The sequence below is a fragment of the Giraffa tippelskirchi genome, chromosome 9, assembly GCF_054371585.1.
Source record: "Giraffa tippelskirchi isolate mGirTip1 chromosome 9, T2T-mGirTip1v1.2.pri, whole genome shotgun sequence".
Classification (NCBI taxonomy): Eukaryota; Metazoa; Chordata; class Mammalia; order Artiodactyla; family Giraffidae; genus Giraffa; species Giraffa tippelskirchi.
This window is the reverse complement of record NC_137283.1, coordinates 130,707,045-130,731,594: the sequence shown is the minus strand read 5'-3', so window position 1 is coordinate 130,731,594 and position 24,550 is coordinate 130,707,045. Positions and strand designations below refer to the sequence as shown.

The 24,550-nt window shown below is 39.3% G+C and overlaps 1 protein-coding gene across 2 annotated transcripts in view; it reads left to right on the top strand.

Annotated features, from left to right (window-relative positions):
- Window positions 1–7,732: 7,732 nt before the first annotated feature.
- THEMIS (thymocyte selection associated) overlaps window positions 7,733–24,550 on the top strand; it is a 227,920-nt gene continuing 211,102 nt past the window's right edge. For both annotated transcript variants that reach the window (XM_081526215.1, XM_081526212.1), the window contains exon 1: window positions 7,733–8,327. The gene's annotated coding sequence lies outside the window, so the exon portion shown is untranslated. The remainder of the gene's footprint in view (window positions 8,328–24,550) is intronic.

Sequence of the window (24,550 nt, the reverse complement as noted above, 5' to 3'; positions counted from 1 at the left end):
TTCACCAGTGTTTTGTAGTATTCTATATATAGGTCTTTTGTTTCTTTAGGTAGATATAGTCTTAAGTATTTTATTCTTTTCATTGTGATAGTGAATGGAATTGTTTCCCTAATTTCTCTTTCTGTTTTCTCGTTGTTGGTGTATAGGAATGCAAGGGATTTCTGTGTGTTAATTTTATATCCTGCAACTTTACTATATTTGTTGATTAGCTCTAGTAATTTTCTGGTGGAGTCTTTGGGGTTTTCTATGTAGAGGATCATGTCATCTGCAAACAGTGAGAGTTTTACTTCTTCTTTTCCAATATGGATTCCTTTTATTTCTTTTTCTGCTCTGATTGCTGTGGCCAAAACTTCCAAAACTATGTTGAATAGTAGTGGTGAGAGTGGGCACCCTTGTCTTGTTCCTGATTTAAGGGGAAATGCTTTCAGTTTTTCCCAATTTAGGATAATGTTTGCTGTGGGTTTGTCATATATAGCTTTTATTATGTTGAGGTATGTTCCTTCTCTTCCTGCTTTTTGGAGAGTTTTTATCGTAAATGGATGTTGAATATTGTCAAAGGCTTTCTCTGCATCTATTGAAATAACCATATGGTTTTTATTTTTCAATTTGTTTATATGGTGTATTACATTGATTGATTTGTGGATATTGAAGAATCCTTGCATCCCTGGGATAAAGCTCACTTGGTCATGATGTATGATCTTTTTAATATGTTGTTGGATTCTGTTTACTAGGATTTTGTTAAGGATTTTTGCATTTATGTTCATCAGTGATACTGGCCTGTGGTTTTCTTTTTTTGTAGCATCTTTGTCAGGTTTTGGTATTAGGGTGATGGTGGCCTCATAGAATGAGTCTGGAAGCTTACCTTCCTCTGCAATTTTCTGGAAGAGTTTGAGTAGGATAGGTGTTAGTTCTTCTCTAAATTTTTGGTAGAATTCAGCTGTGAAGCCATCTGGTCCTGGGCTTTTGTTTGCTGGAAGATTTCTGATTACAGTTTCAATTTCCGTGCTTGTGATTGGTCTGTTGAGATTTTCTATTTCTTCCTGGTTCAGTTTTGGGAAGTCGTACTTTTCTAAGAATTTATCCATTTCTCCCAAGTTGTCCATTTTATTTGCATATAGCTGCTGATAATAGTCTCTTATGATCCTTTGTATTTCTGTGTTGCCTGTTGTGATCTCTCCATTTTCATTTCTAATTTTGTTGATTTGATTCTTCTCCCTTTGTTTCTTGATGAGTCTGGCTAATGGCTTGTCAATTTTATTTATCTTCTCAAAGAACCAGCTTTTGGCTTTGTTGATTTTTGCTATGGTCTCTTTTGTTTCTTTTGCATTTATTTCTGCCCTAATTTTTAAGATTTCTTTCCTTCCACTAACCCTGGGGTTCTTCATTTCTTCCTTTTCTGGTTGCTTTAGGTGTAGAGTTAGGTTATTTATTCGGCTTTTTTCTTGTTTCTTGAGGTGAGCCTGTATTGCTCTGAATCTTCCCCTTAGCACTGCTTTTACCATGTCCCATAGGTTTTGGGTTATTGTGTTTTCATTTTCATTCGTTTGTATGCATATTTTGATTTCTTTTTTGATTTCTTCTGTGATTTGTTGGTCATTCAGCAGTGTGTTGTTCAGCCTCCATATGTTGGAGTTTTTAATTGTTTTTCTCCTGTAACTGACATCTAATCTTACTGCATTGTGGTCAGAAAAGATGCTTGGAATGATTTCAATTTTTTTGAATTTACCAAGACTAGATTTATGGCCCAGGATGTGATCTATTCTGGAGAAGGTTCCGTGTGCACTTGAGAAAAAGGTGAAATTCATTGTTTTGGGGTGAAATGTCCTATAGATACTGCCGGAGTCCAGCTCTGGCAGCCAGGGAATCGCCCTGAAGGGATGAACGGGATCGGCGAATGATGCAGCCTCTCACTCATTTGGACTGCATCTCAGCGGAGAAAATGATGCAGTCTCTCGCTCAAAGCACTGGGCTGCATGTTTATTTTAAGCATCAGGTTTTCTTTTATACTTTTACAAAAGCATTAGGTCAGAGGCATGACATCTTCAGTTTCCCCTCACCCATATTTACTGTCTCCATAAATCATTGTTGTCCTTCAGAGTTTCCTCTTAAGTGTCCTTGTGATAACATTGTAACTCAAATTTGTCTCTGGACTGTATATTACATTCCTCAGTTTATTTTTTATCTCTTTAAATCTTGCTATCCCCTGGTAACTTAAGCTTATCATCTCCTAAAAAGGCTTTTAGCTATTCATTTCAGTTCAGTTCAGTCGCTCAGTCTTGTCCGACTCTTTGCGACCCCATGAATTGCAGCACTCCAGGCCTCTCTGTCCATCACCAACTCCCGGAGTCTACCCAAACCCATGTTCATCGAGTCCGTGATGCCATCCAACCATCTCATGCTCTGTCGTCCCCTTCTCCTCCCGCCCCCAACCCTACCCAGCATTAGGGTCTTTTCCAATGAGTCAACCCTTCGCATGAGGTGGCCAAAGTATTGGAGTTTCAGCTTCAACATCAGACCTTCCAATGAACACCCAGGATTGATCTCTTTTTGGATGTATTGATTGGATCTCCTTGCAGTCCAAGGGACTCTCAAGAGTCTTCTCCAACACCACAGTTCAAAAGCATCAATTCTTCGGCGCTAGCTTTCTTCACCGTCCAACTCTCACATCCATACATGACCACTGGAAAAACCATAGCCTTGACTAGACGGACTTTTGTTGGCAAAGTAATGTCTCTGCTTTTAAATATGCTGTCTAGGTTGGCCATAACCTTCCTTCCAAGGAGTAAGCGTCTTTTAATTTCATGGCTGCAATCACCATCAGCAGCCCCCAAAAATAAAGTCTGACACTGTTTCCACTGTTTCCCATCTATTTCCCATGAAGTGATGGGACCAGATGCCATGATCTTGGTTTTCTGAACTTTGAGCTTTAAGCCAACTTTTTCACTCTCCTCTTTCACCTTCATCAAGAGGCTCTTTAGTTCTTCTTCACTTTCTGCCATAAGGGTGGTGTCATCCGCATATCTGAGGTTATCGATATTTCTCCCAGCAATCTTGATTCCAGCTTGTGCTTCTTCCAGCCCAGCGTTTCTCATGATGTACTCTGCATATAAGTTAAATAAGCAGGGTGACAATATACAGCCTTGACGTACTCCTTTTCCTATTTGGAACCAGTCTGTTGTTCCATGTCCAGTTCTAACTGTTTCTTCCTGTCCTGCATACAGGTTTCTCAAGAGACAGGTCAGATGGTCTGGTATTCCCATCTCTTTCAGAATTTTCCACAGTTTATTGTGATCCACACAGTCAAAGGCTTTGGCATAGTCAATAAAGCAGAAATAGATGTTTTTCTGGAACTCTCTTGCTTTTTCGATGATCCAGCGGATATTGGCAATTTGATCTCTGGTTCCTCTGCCTTTTCTAAAACCAGCTTGAACATCTGGAAGTTCACGGTTCACGTATTGCTGAAGCCTGGCTTGGAGAATTTTGAGCATTACTTTACTAGCATGTGAGATGAGTGCAATTGTGCGGTAGTTTGAGCATTCTTTGGCATTGTCTTTCTTTGGGATTGGAACGAATACTGACCTCTTCCAGTCCTGTGGCCACTGCTGAGTTTTCCAAATTTGCTGGCATATTGAGTGCAGCACTTTCACAGCATCACCTTTGAGGATTTGAAATAGCTCAACTGGAATTCCATCACTTCCACTAGCTTTGTTCGTAGTGATGCTTTCTAAGGCCCACTTGACTTCACATTCCAGGATGTCTGGCTCTAGGTGAGTGATCACACCATCGTGATTATCTGGGTCGTGAAGATCTTTTTTGTACAGTTCTTCTGTGTATTCTTGCCACCTCTTCTTAATATCTTCTTCTTCTGTTAGGTCCATACCATTTCTGCCCTTTATCAAGCCTATCTTTGCATGAAATGTTCCTTTGGTATCTCTAATTTTCTTGAAGAGATCTCTAGTCTTTCCCAATCTGTTGTTTTCCTCTAGCTATTAGTATCTCTAAAATACCTAGTTTCCATAAGCTATAGTAAAATATGCCAACACTACAACATACCTTAAACTTTTAGCTTCTAACTATTCTTAATTATTCCTAACCCCTAAACTCAGCAAACTTCTTTTGCCATAAACATTCCCCTTACAGGCAGGTTTCAGGTAACAATGTTTCCCATGGTCTCAAGCTGCAGCCTATGTGATCATCCTGGAACATTCTTTGTAAAGATCCTTGAACAAATGTCAATAGTTAACTTTATGGATTATAACATTCTTTCCAGCCAACTCAACCAGAGGAAGGAAAGGACAAGTCAGAATCAGAAGACCTAACTCCTTCATCCAGGGACCGTGCCTGCGGGATGAGGAGAGGGGGTTGGGGCCATGCCTCCATTTTGTCAGTAACGCCTATCGCGGCTCCCGACAAGATACCAATTAGGTTTAACTGGTCTGTTGTATCATTTAAAGTTTGTGTTTCCTTGTTAATTTTCTGTTTAGTTGATCTGTCCTTAGATGTGGGTGGGGTATTAAAGTCTCCCACTATTATTGTGTTATTGTTAATTTCCTCTTTCATATTTGTTAGCATTTGCCTTACATATTGTGGTGCTCCTATGTTGGGCGCATATATATTTATAATTGTTATATCTTCTTCTTGGATTGATCCTTTGATCATTATGTAGTGGCCATCTTTGTCTCTTTTCACTGCCTTTGTTTTAACGTCTATTTTATCTGATATGAGTATTGCTACTCCTGCTTACTTTTGGTCTCTATTTGCATGAAATATCTTTTTCCAGCCCTTCACTTTCAGTCTGTATGTGTCCCTTGTTTCGAGGTGGGTCTCTTGTAGACAACATATATAGGGGTCTTGTTTTTGTATCCATTCAGCCAGTCTTTGTCTTTTGGTTGGGGCATTCAACCCATTTACATTTAAGGTATTTATTGATAAGTATGATCCCGTTGCCATTTACTTTATTGTTTTGGGTTCGAGATTATACACCCTTTCTGTGTTTCCTGTCTAGAGAAGATCCTTTAGCATTTGTTGGAGAGCTGATTTGGTGGTGCTGAATTCTCTGAGCTTTTGCTTGTCTGTAAAGCTTTTGATTTCTCCTTCATATTTGAATGAGATTCTTGCAGGGTACAGTAATCTGGGCTGTAGATTATTTTCTTTCATCACTTTAAGTATGTCCTGCCATTCCCTTCTGGCCTGAATAGTTTCTATTGAAGGATCAGCTGTTATCCTTATGGGAATCCCCTCGTGTGGTATTTGTTGTTTTTCCCTTGCAGCTTTTAATATTTGTTCTTTGTGTTTGATCTTTGCTAATTTGATTATTATGTGTCTTGGGGTGTTTCGTTTTGGGTTTATCCTGTTTGGGACTCTCTGGGTTTCTTGGACTTGGGTGATTATTTCCTTCCTCATTTTGGGGAAGTTTTCAACTATTATCTCCTCAAGTATTTTCTCATGTTCTTTCTTTTTGTCTTCTTCTTCTGGGACTTCTATGATTCGTATGTTGATGAGTTTAACATTGTCCCAGAGGTCTCTGAGGTTGTCCTCATTTAATTCTTTTTTCTTTTTTCCTCTCTGTTTCATTTATTTCTATCATTCTATCTCACTTATCCTATCTTCTGCCTCCGTTATTCTACTGTTGGTTCCCTCCAGAGTGTTTTCTATCTCATTTATTGCATTATTCATTATATAATTGCTCTTTTTTATTTCTTCTAAGTCCTTGTTAAACCTTTCTTGCATCTTCTCGATCCTTGTCTCCAGGTTATTTATCTGTAACTCCAATTTGTTTTCCAGATTTTGTATCATTTTCACTATCATTATTCGGAATTCTTTATCAGGTAGATTCCGTATCTCTTCCTCTTTTGTTTGATTTGGAGGGCATTTATCCTGTTCCTTTACCTGCTGGGTATTTCTCTGCCTTTTCATCTTATTTATATTGCTGTGTTTGGGGTGGCCTGTTTTCTGGCAGTTTGTGGTTCTTTTTTATTGTGGAGGTTCCTCACTGTGGGTGGGGTTAGATGGGTGGCTTGTCAAGGTTTCCTGGTTGGGGAAGCTTGTGTCGGTGTTCTGGTGGGTGGAGCTTGATTTCTTCTCTCTGGAGTGCAATGAAGTGTCCAGTAATGAGTTTTGAGATGTCAGTGGGTTTGGTGTGACTTTGAGCAGCCTGTATGTTGAAGTTCAGGGCTATGTTCTTGTGTTGCTGGAGAATTTGTGTGGTATATCTTACTCTGGGACTTGTTGGCCCTTGGGTGGCATTTGGTTTCAGTGTAGGTATGGAGGTGTTTGATGAGCTCCTCTCGTTTAATGCTTCCTGGATTCAGGAGTTCGCTGGTGTTCTCAAGATTTGGACTTAAGTCTCCTGTCTCTGGTTTTCAGTCTTACTCTTACAGTAGCCTCAAGACTTCTCCATCTATACAGCACCGATGATAAAACATCTAGGTTAATGATGAAAGGTTTCTCCGCAGTGAGGGACACCCGGAGAGGTTCACAGAGTTACATGGAGAAGAGAAGAGGGAGGAGGGAGATACAGGTGGCCAGGAGGAGAAGAGGGGAATAAAAAGGGGAGAGAGCAAGCTAGCCAGTAATCACTTCCCTATGTGCTCTCCACCGTCTGGATCTCTCAGAGATATTCTTGGAGTTACACAGGGAAGAGAAGAGGGAGGAAGGAGAAAGAGGTTGCCTGGAGGAGAAAAGGGGGACTCAAAAGAGGACAGACAGATCCAGCCAGTAATCAGTTCTCTAAGTGTTCTCCACAGCCCAGAACACACAAAGAAATTCACAGAGTTGGGTAGAGAAGAAAAGGGGGAGTGGGGAGATGGAGGCGACTTGGTGGAGAAAAAGGAGAGCTAAAAGGGGGAGAGAGCAATCAAGCCAGTGATCTCGTTCCCAAGTAAAAATGGGTGCTGAAGATTGGGTTCTTGAAGATACAAAGTTGATAACAAATACTAAAAAGCAAAGATTAAAAATCTAAAGTAGAGGTTAGGTTCTCAAAAATACCATATTAAAAAAGGAGAAAGAAAAGAAGAAAAAAAAAGAAAGAAAAAAAAGAAAGAAAACAGAAAAAAAAAACCCACCAAAGTCAAAAAAATCATAAAATATGTATGTATATGAAGTTTACTTTAAAAATAATGGCGTAAAGAAAAAAAAAGAAAAAAGAAAAAAAAAATAGGGTCTTTTTTTTTTGCAAGGTTACAGTAGGTTATAAAAATGAAAATTGAAGAAGTAATAGGGGACTTAAAAATAAAAATAAAATAAGAAAATAAAATAAAATTTTAAAAATTAACAAAAAATAATTTTAAAAAAGTTTTAAAAATTAAAAAAATGAAACTAGTAAAACTATATCTCGGACTTTCTCTGGAACTGTTATGGACTGTGGGGTCAGTTCATTTTTAGATAGTTCCTTGGTCCAGCTTGTATTTCTCACTAATTTCCGCCCTGACACAAGGAGGGTGGTGGTGGTCACTTTTTTTTTTTTTGTCTCACTCGTTCAGTCGTGCTATGGGGAGGGAGGAACACTGCTAACAAATCTCACTGGCGTGTGCTCACAATGTTTCGGCCATTCTGGGTTTGCCCTGCTCACAGCGTGTGTGCTTTCCCAGTCTACATTGCTCAGGCTCTAGGTTGCACTGGTGGGAACTGTCTGAAGAGGCCCCCGGGGTTGCCTGTATTTCCCAGGTCTAAGCTGCTCAGGTTCTGGTTCCCGGGTACTTCACAAAGGCGCAGACTCTGTTGAGCCTGGCTTTTGTGCCTTTCCCAGGTCTGAGCAGCGCCGGTGACCAGGTTTTTGGCTAGCGCGGTTGGGGGCTGCACCTTTTTCCCTTCCCCCTGACCCAGCCGCTCGGTTTTCTGGGTGTACAATGGGCGCAGCTTCCGAAGTGTGCCGTGCTCTCCCCCGGGGAGCTGATCTCTGGCTGCGACCCCCTCGGCGGGTGTCGACCCTCCAGAGTTCCAAGCAGTCCTGGTTAGCAGCGAGCTCTGTTTGCAGTTTTGGTACAGGATGCCTCTCTGGGGCCGAGATTCCGCCCTTCCGGCTCTCGCTGCCCTCCCCTTCCTGTCTCCTGCTGGGGATGGGCTGGTCTGCGGCTGGTTTACTCTTCTCAGTCCTTTGTTCTGTGAGTGGGCCTGGCGGTGTCTTAGGTTAGGGCTTTTCGCGGGAAAGCTATCCCACGGTCTAAGTTGCTGTCTCAATCTAGTTCCCTCAGATTGCCCCTTGGGCATTCAGGCTCAGTCCTAACCCAAAACGATGAGGCCCGCCCCTCCCTGCCCGGTCTCCGCTTGCTAGCTGGGGAAGCGCACGTCTGGGCTGCGCGCCGGCGCCGGCTGGGAATTGCTGCTAGGTACGTAAACCGCGGGGTTTAATAATATATTTTTTATTTTTCCTCCCGGTTATTTTGCCCTTTGCGATTCCAAGGCTCGCCACAGACCCGCCGGAGAGAGTGTTTCCTGGTGTTTGGAAACTTCTCTCTTTTTTAAGACTCCCTTCCCAGGACAGATCTCCATCCCTACCTCTTTTGTCTCTCTTTTTATCTTTTATATTTTGTCCTACATCCTTTTGAAGACTATGATCTGCCTTTCTGTGTGTCTGATGTCCTCTGCCAGCATTCACAAATTGTTTTATGGAATTTGCTCGGTGTCTAAGTGTTCTTTTGGTGAATTTGTGGGAGAGAACGTCGTCTCCACGTCTTATTCCTTCGCCATCTTAGGACCGACTTGGCAGGTGGGCTCTTTACCACTAGCGCCACCTGAGAAGCCCAACATGTTTTTACCAAACACTTAATTGTCGTAGGCACTTTGGGCATGGGAGGTGGGGGTAGTTAACAAATAAGACAGATGTCATGAATCTTACGTTCTAGACAGGGGAGGCAAATAATAAACACTCGAGTAAGATTTTCTAGAAGATCACCTGGAGAAGGGAATGGCAACCCACTCCAGTTCTTGCCTGGAGAATCCCAAAGACAGAGGAGCTTGGCCGGCTACAGTTCATGGGGTTGCAGAGAGTCAGACACGACTGAGCGATTAACGCTTTCACTTTCAAGATTTATGTGTCGGGTGAACATTAATCCTATGAAGAAATCTAAAGAGGGAGAGTGGATCAGGCGTGTGGAGAAGTGCTGCTATTTTAAGTGCTGTGGGGACTCACTGATGAGGTGACATTTGAGCAGAGATCTGAGGTAAAGAATATTATTCGGCATGTTGGCAGAAAATGTGTCAATTAAATTCAAGATAACAATCTCCAAAAGTTTGATACTATTTACAACTCAAACGGATAACTAAGTCTTATGCCCAATGAAGAAAAATATTACCTGGAATTGAATCGATTAATTCAATTCTACAGAAGATCGTTTATACTGTATATTAAAGATATATATTGGTCCAACCTGAAAATCTTCCTTTTTCTTTTCCTTTAGCTTGCCTTGTGATTTTTTTTGTTTGTTTGTTTAAGGTCAGGTATGAGGTAATAGGAATTGTAAACAGGCTCTTAGTGTGAAGTTCTGTGGTCCTCTGGCTAGAAGCTGAGCTGTGTTTAATGTTTGCTCTAGACATAGGTGCCACTGGCTTTAGATCCCTGAAGTGTCCTAGCTTTGGTCTCCCTCTTTTTGGAAATTTCCTTAAGAACTCCTCCTTAGATAAAGTCTGCATGTTGCAGCTCTTTCATTGTTATCATTGTTTTTGTTGCTGTTACAACAGAGTCCTGTTGGTGTGGTAGGAAGGTGTGGCGGAGGAAAAGTGATCTATAATTTTATGACTTAAAATCATTTAATGTACCTATATCCCCAATTTTTGACTTTCATTTTTCTTCGCTTTCTTCTTTCCCTCTTAGGTGAAGCAGGAAGGCTAGAGGGAACTGAAGTTGGGTGACGGCCCTTCCCTTTACATAGAGTAAGGTGCTGGTAGAGTCTTTTCCCTTGGACAGTAGGCCTTTGATAACAGAGAATGCTCTCGGTGTATTTCAGAATGGTTACTTTTCCTCCCCCTGCTAGAGGCAGGGTGGGATAATTCATAGCTCTTCAATAAAAACCTGGAGGGGTCCCAGAAATAAAACCCATGAAAACATAGGGGAAAGATCTTATTAAAAGAAAGAAAAATTCTGGAGGTAAAGCTTATGTGGCTTCCTAGGTGGCACAGTGGTAAACAATCTGCCTGCCAGCGCAGGAAACGTAGGTTTGATCCCTTTGTCAAGAAGATCCCCTGGAGAAGGAAATGGCAACCCAATCCAGTATTCTTGCCTGGAAAATGCCATGGACAGAAGAGCCTGGCGGGCTACAGTCCATGGGGTCGAAAAGAGTCAGACACGACTGATAAGCATAGCTTATATAGAGATATGTACACATCATAAGTATACAGCTCAATAAATTTGCACCAATAAGAAATACCCATGTAACCAGCACCTGATCAAGAAATACAATATTGGCAGCATCCCAGAGCCTCACTAATAACAACTTGCAGTCACTGTGCTTTCCAAAGTAATCATTATCCTAACTTCTCATAGCATAGATTAATTTTCCCTGTTTTTAAACTTTATATAAATGGAATAAAAAAGATCAAATTATTTTGTGTTTGGCTTTATTTCAATCAATATAATGTTTGTAAGATTAAACTGTGCTATTGCACGTAGAAGTAGTTCATTCACTCTCATTACTGCATTTATTCATTCATTCTGCCGTGATGAACGTTTGAATTGTTTCTTGTTTTACTCTATTAAGTGTAGTGCTGCTATACGCTAGTGTACTTGCCTTTTCATGAGTATAAATAGTTATTTCTGCTAAATGTATACCCAAGTTTATATCTAAGAGTAGAATATACACATTTATTACTAGTGGATATTGAGTGCCAAATAGATGTGCAGGTGGCTGTAACACTTTAAACCTCGGAGAATTTGAGTCACTCCACATGCTTACTAATACTCGTTCTGATCAGTCTTTTTTAATGTAGCCATTTTTGTGGGTGTGATGTGAGAAGAGCAGCTGATAAAATGTAAAACCTATCTGTTAATTTTGAAGATTGCTGTGTGGTAGTCTTGAACCCTCGAGTTTTATCTCTTCAGCACGTTGATATTTTCACAAGTTCTCTGTGGGTTCCCTGCCTTTTTGCAAGTGCCTCCTGACTAGACCTATTATCCAGAATCTTGGTCTCTCACTGTGCTCCATACATTGGCAGATTTCCTGAAGAGAGTATGTTTTCCATCTCTCCTTTTTATTGTCTTTCTTCCTGTGGCTTGAAACAACAATCTTTATTTTGTTATCGCTCACAGTTTCTGTGAGTAAAAAAGTTGCAAAGATTCAGCTTCAGGGTAGTCCATGAAGTTGCAGTCAGTGATGTGCAGCTGAGACAGTGGACGCTGGAACAGCTGGGGACAGGCTCTTCATGTAATCCTGGTGCCTCTCTGTTCGTGTAGTTTTGAGTATCTCCATCTGGATTCTACATGTGGTCTAGTTTGGGCTTCTTACAGCATGGTGTCCTCAGTGCAGTTGGACTGCATATGTAGTGGTAGTAGAACTTGACGCCTTAAGTTCTGTGCTTCAGCAGTACTCCAACACCATCAAAATTATATATGTGTGTGTAATGTGCATATGTGCATATATTCTTGTATGTATATATCATACATCATAAACAGGTATAGATAGAAGTCCTATTTGATGAAATCTTATTTATCTGTTCTTAGAAATACTTGCAAGGGTTTCTCTGACACAAAAGTGAGTTTTTCTATTTTGTTTGTTCGCTTATTTTTTAAGGGAGAAAATTTTAGCCAGTGTAGTCTCTAAACACTACGTCTCTTCCACGGGAGAATCAATATAGAATAAGCTACTCTGAAATTTGTGAATTTCTAATTCTAAATAGAGTGCCATGAATTCATGCTTAATGCTTTTGATATAACCCATTTTCAGAAGTGTTGAGGACAGCTCTTATAATCCACAGTATACATCAAATACCCTACGTTGATCTACAATTAGATAGTAGAAAGGCAGATGGATAAAAACATTGCCATCATTTTGCCATCCACAAACATACCACTAAATGTATTTCTGAGAGGGTTGAAAAGAGTAGTTCATATTGTCATTTTATGAAATGTACTATATTTGTGTTGAGAATTGATGGCAAAAGAAGAAAATAATCCACTGTGAATATGCTTTAACCAGAAGTCTGGGTTTTTCTTAAAATAGCAAGAAACAGTAAAGTAGTTGCCTTAAGGTCACAACACTCAAAGAAGTAGTGAGTCAACAAGACAAAACTAAGATAAATTATGAGGAGCAAGAAAATGTTGAAAGACAAATATTGAATTATTTTTGTTATTTTTGGTTTTTTATTTTTCCAAATATTAATGTTACTGAACCTCAGTTTTCTCATAGAAATGGTAATAGTTATGATCAAATGTTGTTGATTGGCTCATTAATAGTATATAAAAATGCCTAGTATGTAGTGGAGATTATATTATTTGTACTTGTCAATGGAGGTAATAACAGTAATAATAATAATAGTAACTAACATTTATTCAACACTACCTGCTAAGGACTACACATGTATTAATACATTTCATCCTCACTGTAAGTTCTTGAGGTAGATAAACAATTATTTTTATTTCAAAGATAAGACAAATGAAGCACAGGAGATCATACAGCCAGTGTATGTTCAAAACAGGATTAAACATTATGCCACAGTGTCTTTCCTCTATACACCATTTATAAACAATAATTTTAGACAGACTAGTGTGACTTGCAGCAATATTTGGTGACTGTTGAAGATCAAAGATGCTCAAAAGAACTTTAGTGTGATAAGCAGTAGTATAACTCTGGACTCCTTTACCACCACACACAAGCAGAACTAACTTGGCAGAATTACTAGTCTTTCAGTTACATCTTGAGATGCAGATGCTTGCCATTACTACTGCTGCTGTTGCCAATGCTGCTGATAGTCATAACAGTAAAAGCTAATACATACTGATCGTTTACCATGGGCCAGACCATATTCTAAGCATTTTATATGATTAATCTATTTAATCCCGATAAGATTGGTGATGGACAGGGAGGCCTGTCGTGCTACAGTCCATGGAGTCGCAAAGAGTCAGACACAACTGAGTGACTGAACTTAACTGAACTGAAGATTTATAAATAAGGAAACTGAATCTCAGAGAATTTAAATAATTCACATAGTGCAACTCACCTGTCTTTTTCTTCAGCAATGAGCATTTAGAAAACCTGACCTGGGCTATAATTAATCATTCATTCCTCTATGTTCCTATATAATTAGTCACTTTTAAATACTTCTCATACTGTTAATTAAAAGTGTTCTACTTTTCTCTAGAGAAAGGGATTCTTGTTTTACTTTTCCCTGTATCCTCCCAGCATTCTACATTGGATATGGTTGTTCTGGCTATCTGTTACTATATAATATTCCATTCCAAAACTTGGTTAAAATAACAATATTTCTTTTTTTTTTTTTTAACAATATTTCTTTTATCTTGTCTGAATTGACAGCTCAGTGGCTGATTGTTTCTTAGGGTCATTCATGTGGTTGCAGTCTGATGGCTTGTGGGTGGAGTCATCAAACACATGTCTGTCACTTGGGCTGATTAGCCATCTCTCTCGCCTGGCCTCTGTGTGTGGTTAGCCTGGGCTTTCTCATACTGTGGTAGATTCGAGGGCATTCAACCTCTCACAAGGTAACTGACTTTCCCCCAGAACAGGGATTTCAAAAAATAAGTAGCAGAAGCTCCCAGTTTTTTAAGGCCTGGCTCAAAAAGGAACAGCATTAATTCTGTCTCGCCAATTCTAATTAGTTTGAGCTTTTGCAGAGCCCATCAAGATTCAAAGGGAAGAGAACTAGACTCCCACCTATCTCAATCTGAAAAATGTCAAAGAATGTGTGACCATCTTTAATCTACCACGCTGGCATTTCTCAGCAGGTGCTAGGTAGATGGGTCAATAGATGGATGAATGAAAAAGATCTAGGCCAGAGAAAGCAGATAAGAAGTGAGGGGTAAAGATTAAAAATATTTGTGAAGAATACTACTATTTAAAGTTTACAAGTACCTGGGAATATGTGTCATGTTCTTGATATTGCAGTGGAAGATATATTGGTAAAATATATAATACATGTATCTATTAACTGTGTGTGTGTATTAGTTGCTCAGTCATGTTCAACTTGTTTCGATCCCATGGACTGTAGCCCACCAGGTTCTTCTATCCATGGAATTCTCCAGACAAAAATACTGGAGTGGGTACCCATTCTCTTCTCCAGGGGATCTTCCCAACCCAGGGATCGAACCCTGGTCTCCTGCATTGCAGGCAGATTCTTTACTGTCTGAGCCAGAGAAGCCCAATAAAGACAGATTGTTGTTGAGTTGCTAAGTTGTGTCCAACTCTTTTGTGACCCCATGACTGAAGCCCACCAGTCTCCTCTGTCCATGCGATTTCCCAGGCAAGAATACTGGAGTGGGTTGCCATTTCCTCCTCCAGGGAATCTTCCAGACCCAGGGTTCAAACCTGTGTCTTCTGCATTGCAGACAGATTCTTTACTATTGAGCCACTGGGGAAGGCACATATATATATGTTAACTAGATGCTTCCTAATTGTTCAATATGGGCTTCCCAAGTGGCTCAGTGATAAAGAATATGCCTGCCAATGCCGGAGATGCAAGAGACGTGGGTTCGATCCCTGGGTTGGGAAGATTCCCTGGAGGAAGAATGGCAACCCACTCCAGTATTCTTGCCTGGAAAATTACATGGACAGAGGAGCCCAGCAAGTTACAGTCCATGTGGTCGCAGAGTCGGACATGACTGAGTGCACACACACACACAATTGCTCAATAGTAGAGAATCCATCTGCAGTGTACAGGAGACACGTGTTTGCTCCCTAGGTTGGCAAGATCCCCTGGAGGTGGAAATGACAAGTTGCCTTGAAAAAGCCCCTTGGACTCTGAGGGAGAAGGTGAGGGTGGGACATTCTGGGAGAATAGCATTGAAACATGTATATTATCATATGTGAAACAGAACACCATTCCATGTTCGATGCATGAGACAAGGGCTCAGGGCCGGGGCAATGGGATGACCCAGAGGGATGGGATGGGGAGGGAGGTGGGTGGGGGGTCCAGGAAGGGGAACACATGTAAAACCCATGGCTGATTCATGTCAATGTATGGCAAAAACTATTACAATATTGTAAAGTAATTAGCCCCCAACTAAAATAAATAAATTTATAAAAAAAAAAAAAGAAAAAGCCCCTTGGACCGAGGAGCCTGGTGGGCTACAATCCATGGAGCTGCAAAGAGTTGGACACAACTGAGTGGCTAAGCACACACACACACGCTAATTAGATATGCCACAGGTTTTTTCTTTTCATGCTATTACAGCAGAAGTATTTAAAAAATTTTATTAGATATAATGGCTCTTGGCATTGCCTTTTGATCAGATTGGCTTATTCTTCTCTCCTGTTTTCATTCAAGTGTTTCTTCTCCACTTAACAGAGTTGACATTTGAAAATTCAGAGACATGGAGTACTCTGCCTTTTCCCCCCATGCCTTTGCTATTCTTTTGCATAAGAAATTTCAAATAATGTAGTGGTTTTATCATTTTTTTTTTCCTAAATGCTGAGAGTGATTCTAGACCTCAGCTTCCATTTTATTTTGCAGTCTTCTATGTAGTAGGCAGAAGAATTCAGTCATTTCATAGCCATCATAACCAGAACAAACTTCCTTGACTCCTGATGTCTTCATCGGTGCTCCTGTCTCAAACCATCTTCTGTCCCCATCACTTAGAAATTGCTTTTTAAACTCACACAAATTATTTCAACTTCCTCACTGCTTCCTAGAAGAGTAGAGAAAAATATGGGACATGAACAGGGACATAATGAGAGAGTAAAAACCACCAGGACTTTAAAAGTTAAAATCAACAAAATATGCAAAATGCCTTGAGGCAATGTAATATCACTGTCTCACAGAAGGCAGAAAATTACTCGGAGAAATTTAAATGATGTGCTGGAGAATGTCAACTACATTCGGGATGGAGCTTTGGATTTTTATAGGAATTGAATACACATTTCAGTCATTAAAATGAAACACTCTGAAACTGTTTCAGATTGAACTTTACATAGGCCGAGGAGGAAATTACAATTAAGTATATCATGCCACGTTTTTAATTTACGAAATGAGACATGGAGTTTTCTGAAAAAGGAAATAAAATGAAAGGTTGTCTCTAGAATCCCTTCAGTTCCTAGGGTGTCAAAGTTGGGGACCAAAATTTTACCTCCATACCCACCCCATTAAGACTCTGTGGGAAATGATGTAGATGCAACCTTCAGAGGCTTCTAGAGAGTGACTTATAACCAGAAGCAAACAGAAAATAAATCCTCTTATCACTGATTTGTTTTAAAGAGGTTCTTCTTAATAGCCCTAGAACAAAAGTCACAGTCTCCCCTCCACTTCACTGTACCTTCATTGCTGGGGTTATGAGCTTTACTTGGTTACCACATTCTGCTTTTTATTTCTGATCTCATTATATTTCTATTTTGTTAATGTTGCTTCTCCTTAGATGTGAATATCTGAGTTTCTAACCTAAATGCACTTCCTCACTGCCTGTTGAATTGATGATATGAATATGGCATCCTTGACCTTGGACAGTAACTAGTTGAACTGCTCAGTTAACCAAAGGGGCCCAGACTCTTTCTGAGGGGTCTTGTGAGACTTTCACTCATGAACTGGACTTCTGTGTCCTCTGCTTAGAAATATACAAAATCTCAAACTACTAGATATATCAACCCTTTTGCTTGCAGATGGCAGGGACTTCCAACCAGCCAGACAAGAATAATCCTCTGAGGATCACAGGTAACATCAGGGATTTTTGACTGAGGTGACACAACATTTTATATCCAACTCTCCTTCCAACACACCATATCTTAAAAATCACTTCCTGAATACTCTTATCAACTTTGTAATTCCCACTGGTTCCCACCAAACTTTGCTACCTTGGGTTGTTTGTAGAGTCTACTCAGCATATTGTTGTTGTTGTTTTTAAACATCTTTTTGTTTCCCATATTATAAACCACCAACAACAATTAGAGATCTTTCTTCAACTGTGAAAGATGAATCATTCTTTCAGTTAAAAATGTGTAGTTAGTCACACAAGTATGACATTAAAATCTAGGCTGTTATAAAATAATAGCTATGTTTCAGAAAGAACTTAATTCTTTCTATGCATCTTCCTTTTCTCAGTTCTGTCATTCTTATCTCACACCTCAAAGATCCAGTATACTCATTTTTCATTTTCTTGTTCTGATAGGAAAGATTTGAAAATTATATCAAGAGAAATTTAGCAACATGGAAATTTTCTCTGTGCAATAAAAATTCAGCAGTAGGTGTAGCAACCCTGTATTGGTGCAGCAACCCTGTCATGCCCTAAGGATGATCCAGTTGCTTCTTTAAGTCGTTTTCTTTTAAATAAACCTTTTATTTTAGAATAGTTTTAGATTTACAGAAAAATTATAAAGACTGTTATAAAGAAATTGTAAGGAAAATTGTTATGTATGTTCAATTTCCTCTGTTATTAACATCTTGCATCTTACGTTCATTTGTCACAATTAACAGGTCAATACAGATACACAATTATTAACTCAATATTATGAAGATTTTATTAGTTTTCTAATGTTACTTTACTGTGCCAAAATGCCATCAAAGATACTATATTACATTTACTGGTGACATCTTCTTCAGCTCCTCTTAGCTGTGACAGTTTATTAGACTTATCCTATTTTTAATTACCTTGACAGTTTTGAGAGGTATTGGTCAGATATTTTACAGAATGCCCTTCAATTGTGCTTTGTCTGATGTTCTTCTCATTGTTATACTAGAGCTATAGGTTTGGGGAAGGAAAATTCCTAAGGTGAAATGCTGTTGGTGTTGCATCATATCAAGGGTACCTGTGATCAATGTGACATCACTGTTGATGTTGACTTTGATTACCGAGTAAAGGTAGTGTTTGTTAGGTTTCTCAGCTGTACAGTTGACATTTCCACCTTTCCAAAGTATACTTTTTGGAAGGAAGTCATTATATACATGACACAAAACTTGGGAAATTATGCTTCACCTCCTGGGGTGGGAGAGTGGAGAATATATAAATTATTTGGAATTATTCTGCACATTTGTGTTTTCTTTCATTTGTTTATTTATTCAAGTGTTTGTTTATATCAATGAAAGTGAAAGTCGCTCAGTAGTGTCCTACTCTTTGTGTACAGTCTATGGGATTCTCCAGGCCAGAATGCTGGAGTGGGAAGCCTTTCCCTTCTCCAGGGGATCTTCCCAACCCAGGGATCAAACCCAGGTCTCCCATGTTGCAGATGGATTCTTTACCAGCTGAGCCATAAGGGAAGCCTGTTTATATCAGTATGGACTCCTGAATACTTATTTTTTACTTTGGGTTATAATGCAATATTCTTGTTTAGTTTGCTTGTAGATTTGGCCATTGAGATTCTTTCAGTTCTATCCCTTTGACATTCCCTATCAGACTGTGTGTGTGTGTATGTGTTTTGTTCCTTTCTGGCACAGTGAAATACTCCAGGCTCATCCTGTATAGTTCCTGCTTCAACCCTAACATTAGTCATCCATTTACTTAATTATTCAATACCAGTATACATGTATAGAAGTGTTAGAATTGTAACCCATACCACCGTGGGAAAAAAACTAAATGGATGGTGGTTATAGAAACCACTCTCTCACTGTTACTGTCGGAGTTTAGAAATAAGAAAAGGGAGGAAGCAAGAATGATCCATGTAGTAATAAATTAGCATTAAAGAAATCACTGTGAACTCATGTTTAGCTTAATGTAAATACAGATGTATATAGAGAAATATTTATAAATATGCATGTATATGTGGGATTCTATACACATAGATATATTTCCTTGTTCTGTTATCTGAGAAAACCTAGAAACAGTGACATCTCAGAGGCAATGAGTATACCAAGTACTAAGATCTTGGTTTCTAGTACTATCCTCCAAAAAATGGCATTAAGATTTCTTGGAGAAGTGACCGTAGGATTGGTAATAGAATACAGTAAGTGACTGTAGGTAGGAAATATAAGATGAGTCTGTATTTGCATTTGATTAATTTTCTCATCTTGCTTTCAGTCTTTGGAAATTAAAACTCAAAGCCCTCTTTTAATTTTTAATATTCTCAAATATAGTGTTTTAAAAATATTCCAGGCGTCTTGTGTATTAATCTGATTTACTTCATTAGACAAAAGCCACACCCACAGATATCTCCAAGGTACGCCCTTTCTACTTTCACTGTACCTCTGAGGTTGCTAAGGTTCTCTTAAGGTTCACAGAAACCCTTTTGTTTAACTGAAAAGCATTGCTTTAAGGCCTTTTTTGCCTTTTTGTCTGTCTGAAATGTGCCATGAAGCCCTGCCTTAGGTCTTTCTGATAATCCTTAGTCACATTTTGGATTTGATCTTTGGCTTGAGACCCTTTCTTATTTTGGGAGGCTTTTGCTAGCTGAAAAAACTGTTTCAAGGGCCTTTGCATACTCTTCAAATCCCATTCGAAACCTGAATAATTGCATTTTAGTTCATCTCTTCTCATCTTACCATAGGCAGCTCAAAGAGACCAGGCAGCTCTCGCAACGCTCTGCCTGTAAGTTTCCTTAGCTCTGTCACCAAGTTCACCAAGTACATTTTCTATTTGCCATGTTACTTCAGATGACAGCTTTGTTCAATTTTCTATTACTATATAAAAGGATCTCCTTTCCTTAATCTTCTAATATTTTCCATACTTTCCTTCAAGCTCCCACTAGTCCTCTGCCAAAAGCAATGATTTCTCTTGAAGAGTGGTGATTGTTATATAACATTGTGAAGCCACTCAATGCCCAGCATTGTGAAGTGTGCATTTAAAAATGATTAAAAATGGTAAATGTTATGTTGTGTACATTTTACTACAGTACCTCAAGACAGTTTCCTTGAGGTCTTTTAAAACTTCACTAAATCTTTCTCCATGCCTCTTAGGCTTTCCTAGATAGTCTTTTCAAGGCTCTTCCAACTTTTGCCTGGTTTTAAATCCAACATCACATATTTTTAGTTTTTATTATGGTACCCACTTTAAGGTATTAAATTCTGCTCTAGTTCCCTATTGCTGCATTACAATTTATGGGTCAAAATCAACAACAATAATTTTGGTTCTGTGCCTCATGCATTGCAGTCAGTGACTGAAGCTGGAGAAGCTGAGGGCTGTATCTCTGTCTTTCTGTGATCTTAGGGCTTCTCTATTGGTCTCCCTGTGTGGGTTGTTTTGGGCTTCCTTACAGCATGGTGGCTTCACGGTAGTTGGGCTACCTTTGTGGTAGTTGAGGGAGCCAGCATGAGAGTCTGAGCAAGCAGGAAAGAAGGTGAAATGCATTTAGCCATCCACCTATCCTCCCAATTTATACAGCATGGTACCTCCCATATTCAGTTTGTTTCAAGAGGGACCCTGTACATTCATAGCGAAATTACATTCTGTCTTTTGAAGGAGAAGAAAAAGGGTAAAAAGGCACAATTTTATTTTATATACCTGTGATTACTACAGAAAGCCTCTGCCTTCGGCATGCAATGATACAAAGGTGGTGGACCAATTGGAAAAAGAAGGCCAGGACACTCTGGGAAGCAAGTTTCCTCTGCTGCCTAGAAATAAGTTATAGATAATTACTTTTGTATTAAAATGTATACAACACAACATTTACCATTTTAAGTCATTTTTAAGTGCACGTTTCACAATTATGTGCATTGAGTACCTTCACAATGTAACATAACCTTCACCACTCTTCAAGAGAAATCATTGCTTTTGGCAGAGGACCAGTTCATGTTGACCTGAACCAAGTTCAGTGACAGGGGAAAAAGAAATCACAACTTCTAAAGAGGAACTGTGCTAAAACAGAAAGATTTGGGGCTTGTTGTGGAGGGCTTAACCAGGTACTTATGGAAACCCAGGTTTCCCTGGTGACTTAGACAGTAAAGAATCTGCCTGCAATGTTAGAGACCCAGGTTTGATCCCTGGGCCGGAAGATCCCCTGGAGAAGGGAATGGTTACCCACTCCAGTATTCTTGCCTGGAGAATTCCATGGACAGAGGAGACTGGCAGCCTATAGTGCGTGGGGTCCCAAAAGTTGGACACAACTGAGTGGCTTTCACTATGGATCACCCAGACACCCTGCTGTTAGCAGCTATGATGGCAGATGCTGGACTTTTGAGAAGAGTAGAAAAGTAGTTGGAAAAATGAAGCAAATATGACTATATTTTCTCTAATTTTGTATAACTCATCATACCTGTTGCTTAGAGTTAAGACTGCATATATTAATCTTCAAAAACTGGAAAAAGTTGACTTTGAATTTAACTTTCAGTTTAATATATTCTTAGCAACTGTGTTCGCTAGAGTGGGGGTTATTTCATTTCTGACTCCTAGTAACTCAGACATTAGAACAGATAAGGTAAGTGACAAATCCGTTTTCATTCTAGTATTATTACAGCTCTTTGCTGTCAGGAAAGCCAGGCTGTTTTGCTTCCTTTCTGTAGAAAATTGTCAGTTGATAGGCAAAACTTCAAGGATAATTAAAAAAATAGGATATGTTCATTCCCTTAGGAAAATCAATCTTTTGCAAATGTATTTAAATGAATTCAGTATCCTTTCCTTTTAATAGTGCTTATCTGGGCAAAAACATTTATTTTAGATTTTATTATGGCACCCAGAAAACTATGATGCTTCTTTAAAAATAAATTATAGTGTAAAAGTCACAGAGGAAGCTGATTGAAAAAAAAAAAACCCTCAGGTACATTCCCTATGTATCTCCCACTGTGTTATGTGCACTTAAAGTATGCCAAATAAATCTCACAACACTTCCTGTTACCTGAGACTGTATTGAAGTGTCTCAGTAAATGTTTAATGCATCTGTCTCTTAGCATGCCAGGAGGAGAATGTTTTAGGCAGAGGTAGGTTTTGACAAACATCACAGGTTAATTCAGCAGGTGTTGTTGCATCTGTGTAAATCAAAGTTTCACAGTTACCCAGAAATACTGGGTATTTCTCTTGGCCATTCTCTTTGGGAAACCAGACTTTGACACATGGCTTAGGTCACACATGAGTGTCACTTCATCAGTTTACCTCACTTCTTCCTCCATAAAAACATTAAAAAATTGTTTTCATCAATACAAATACTACTGCTTCAAGAATGCTAAAGGCCGTGATGTTTGTGTTTAGAAATGGAGATGAGATGGCAGAGCTGTCTGGGGGATTGACATGGGAATGAATAGAGATATTAATAGTTCTGCTGCTAAGTCGCTTCAGTCGTGTCCGACTCTGTGCGACCCCATAGACGGCAACCCACCAGGCTCCCCCGTCGCTGGGATTCTCCAGGCAGGAACACGAGTGGGTTGCCATGTCCTTCTCCAGTGCATGAAGGGAAAAGTGAAAGTGAAGTCACTCAGTCGTGTCCGACTCTTCGCGACCCCATGGACTGCAGCCCACCAGGCTCCTCCATGGGATTGTCCAGGCAAGAGTACTGGAGTGGGGTGCCATTGCCTTCTCCACTAATAGTTCTAGTACCATAGAAAGGTTCACTATGTGCGTGATGCACTATGGGAATGTGCAGTGGGTCGTTTCACTTTTATGGTAATACACTGTGGGTGATACAGTTACATTGTTTAAAGATGAGAAAGCCAAGAGTTGGAGAGTTTAAATGACTTGCCTAGGATCTGTCTGGTGGGGTGCAGAACAGAAACAAGATGACTTCATGGTCAATGACACCACCTATTATACTGTGTTGGAAGAGAGGCAGATAGGAGAAAGGAAGGAAATATGTGGACCTCCATGCAGCTGGTCAACTTCCTTTGATATGTATCCATTCAGTGCAGTTTACTAATTGTAAAATATGGAAGGTGTTAGTTAGATTTACATAGCTGATTATAGTTGCCTTTAAAACAGAATAAAGTGAAGTAGAAAATTGCTCAAAACCAGATATCAAAGATTTCAATTTTGGTACCACCTCTATTACAAACTAGCCGAGTGAACATGGGAGGGTTCCTTAGACTCTTTTTGTGACATGCAGAGAAAATAAAAATGAAAGATGGAGAGAGAACACTTTAAATACCAGATGGCTTTTTGATTTGTGGTTCCAGTTTTTACCTGATCCCCAGCTGCAAGCTTGCCTTTAAACAATTCTGAACGTTTATAATAATTTTACTCTTCAGATTAATCTAACTAGAATTGGTCGCTGTTACTGTCAGCTAACACAGCAGGAAATACCTGAGTCTGGTCCAATCGGAGTTTAAAAATCACATCAAGATTTAAGAGCTTTACCCTGCTTTCTAGATACACCAGGTTCACAAATCAGGCATTATGAAGGCTCCAGGTTTATATTTACCTTAACAAGGTTTATGTTTATGTTGGTCTCTTTTGCTGATGTATGTGGGTCCTTTTATGGCACCCTTCTCCTTGTAGGGGAGGAGAAGACCTGGGCTGCTCCAGTGCCCTTATATAGATAATAATGCTTAGTATCAGCCTTTGTGATCAAATGTACAACTCTTTGCAGAATAATACCTTCTGCATAAGACTTTTGAGGGGCGTAGTTATCACAAGTTATAAATATATAGTCTCAGTATTTTCTTCCTTCAAGTAGCCAATTCAAGTATCCAGACACAGTTTATATGAGAATTTCTTTTAAAAAAAATTACCATTATGGTCAGGTTGATAATCCTTCTCTTCCTTTAGGATTAAAATGCTAATTATAGAGTATATGCTATAGGTTTATTCATTTATTTTTAGTGGTAGGAGTCTGTCCTTTGGAGTGTTAAGTGCTAGTTTGGAGTTAATGATGAGGCACTGTCTATAGGGCCATTAGGACCCGACTAGCAAAATGGCCAACGGATAATGACTTCTAAGTTTAGTCAAGTCATGCATGATTCTTAAAAACCACCACTGAACTATACAGTGAGGACTTTTAACAGCATAGTAGTTTGTGTTCTCTCAGATATCAGTGAGATAAGCTGAGTCATGCTAACTTCAGCAGAAAGGAGAAATGTGTTAGAAGCATTTTATGGTACCTCATAGAATCAAAGGAAATGTTAAACCATTAGATATTTGAAAGGCGGAAATCAGGAAAAGCAGATCTCAGAAGCAGAAGTTTGTGATTAGTTCTGAAAAATTTCTGTCTTTAATGACACTTAATTCACAATTTCCAGCATGTTGTTAGTCCAAATTCTAAAATTCTGGGGAAAAGAATCTGATCGCCCTCGCTTGTCTCAAGTCCCTCCTCAGTCAACTATGGTCCAGAAAGTGATTATACAGTACAAATATGGCTAGGGCAATCTGAAACAATTGCCTGGTAGTATATTATTTAAGGTCCTTGGCTGTAAGCAACAGAAATTGAATATGGTTTAAGTAGAAAGCAAATTTATTTTAAGCATAAGAGAGTTCACTGACTGCTGGAAGGTGGAATTATCAGATTTAGGATCTTAACAGTGCAGCAGGAAGTAATTATCTTGTCTTAGCATTGCTAACCACTGACATGAAAGTACTTCATTCATTTTATTTTTCTTACTTTCTTTATCA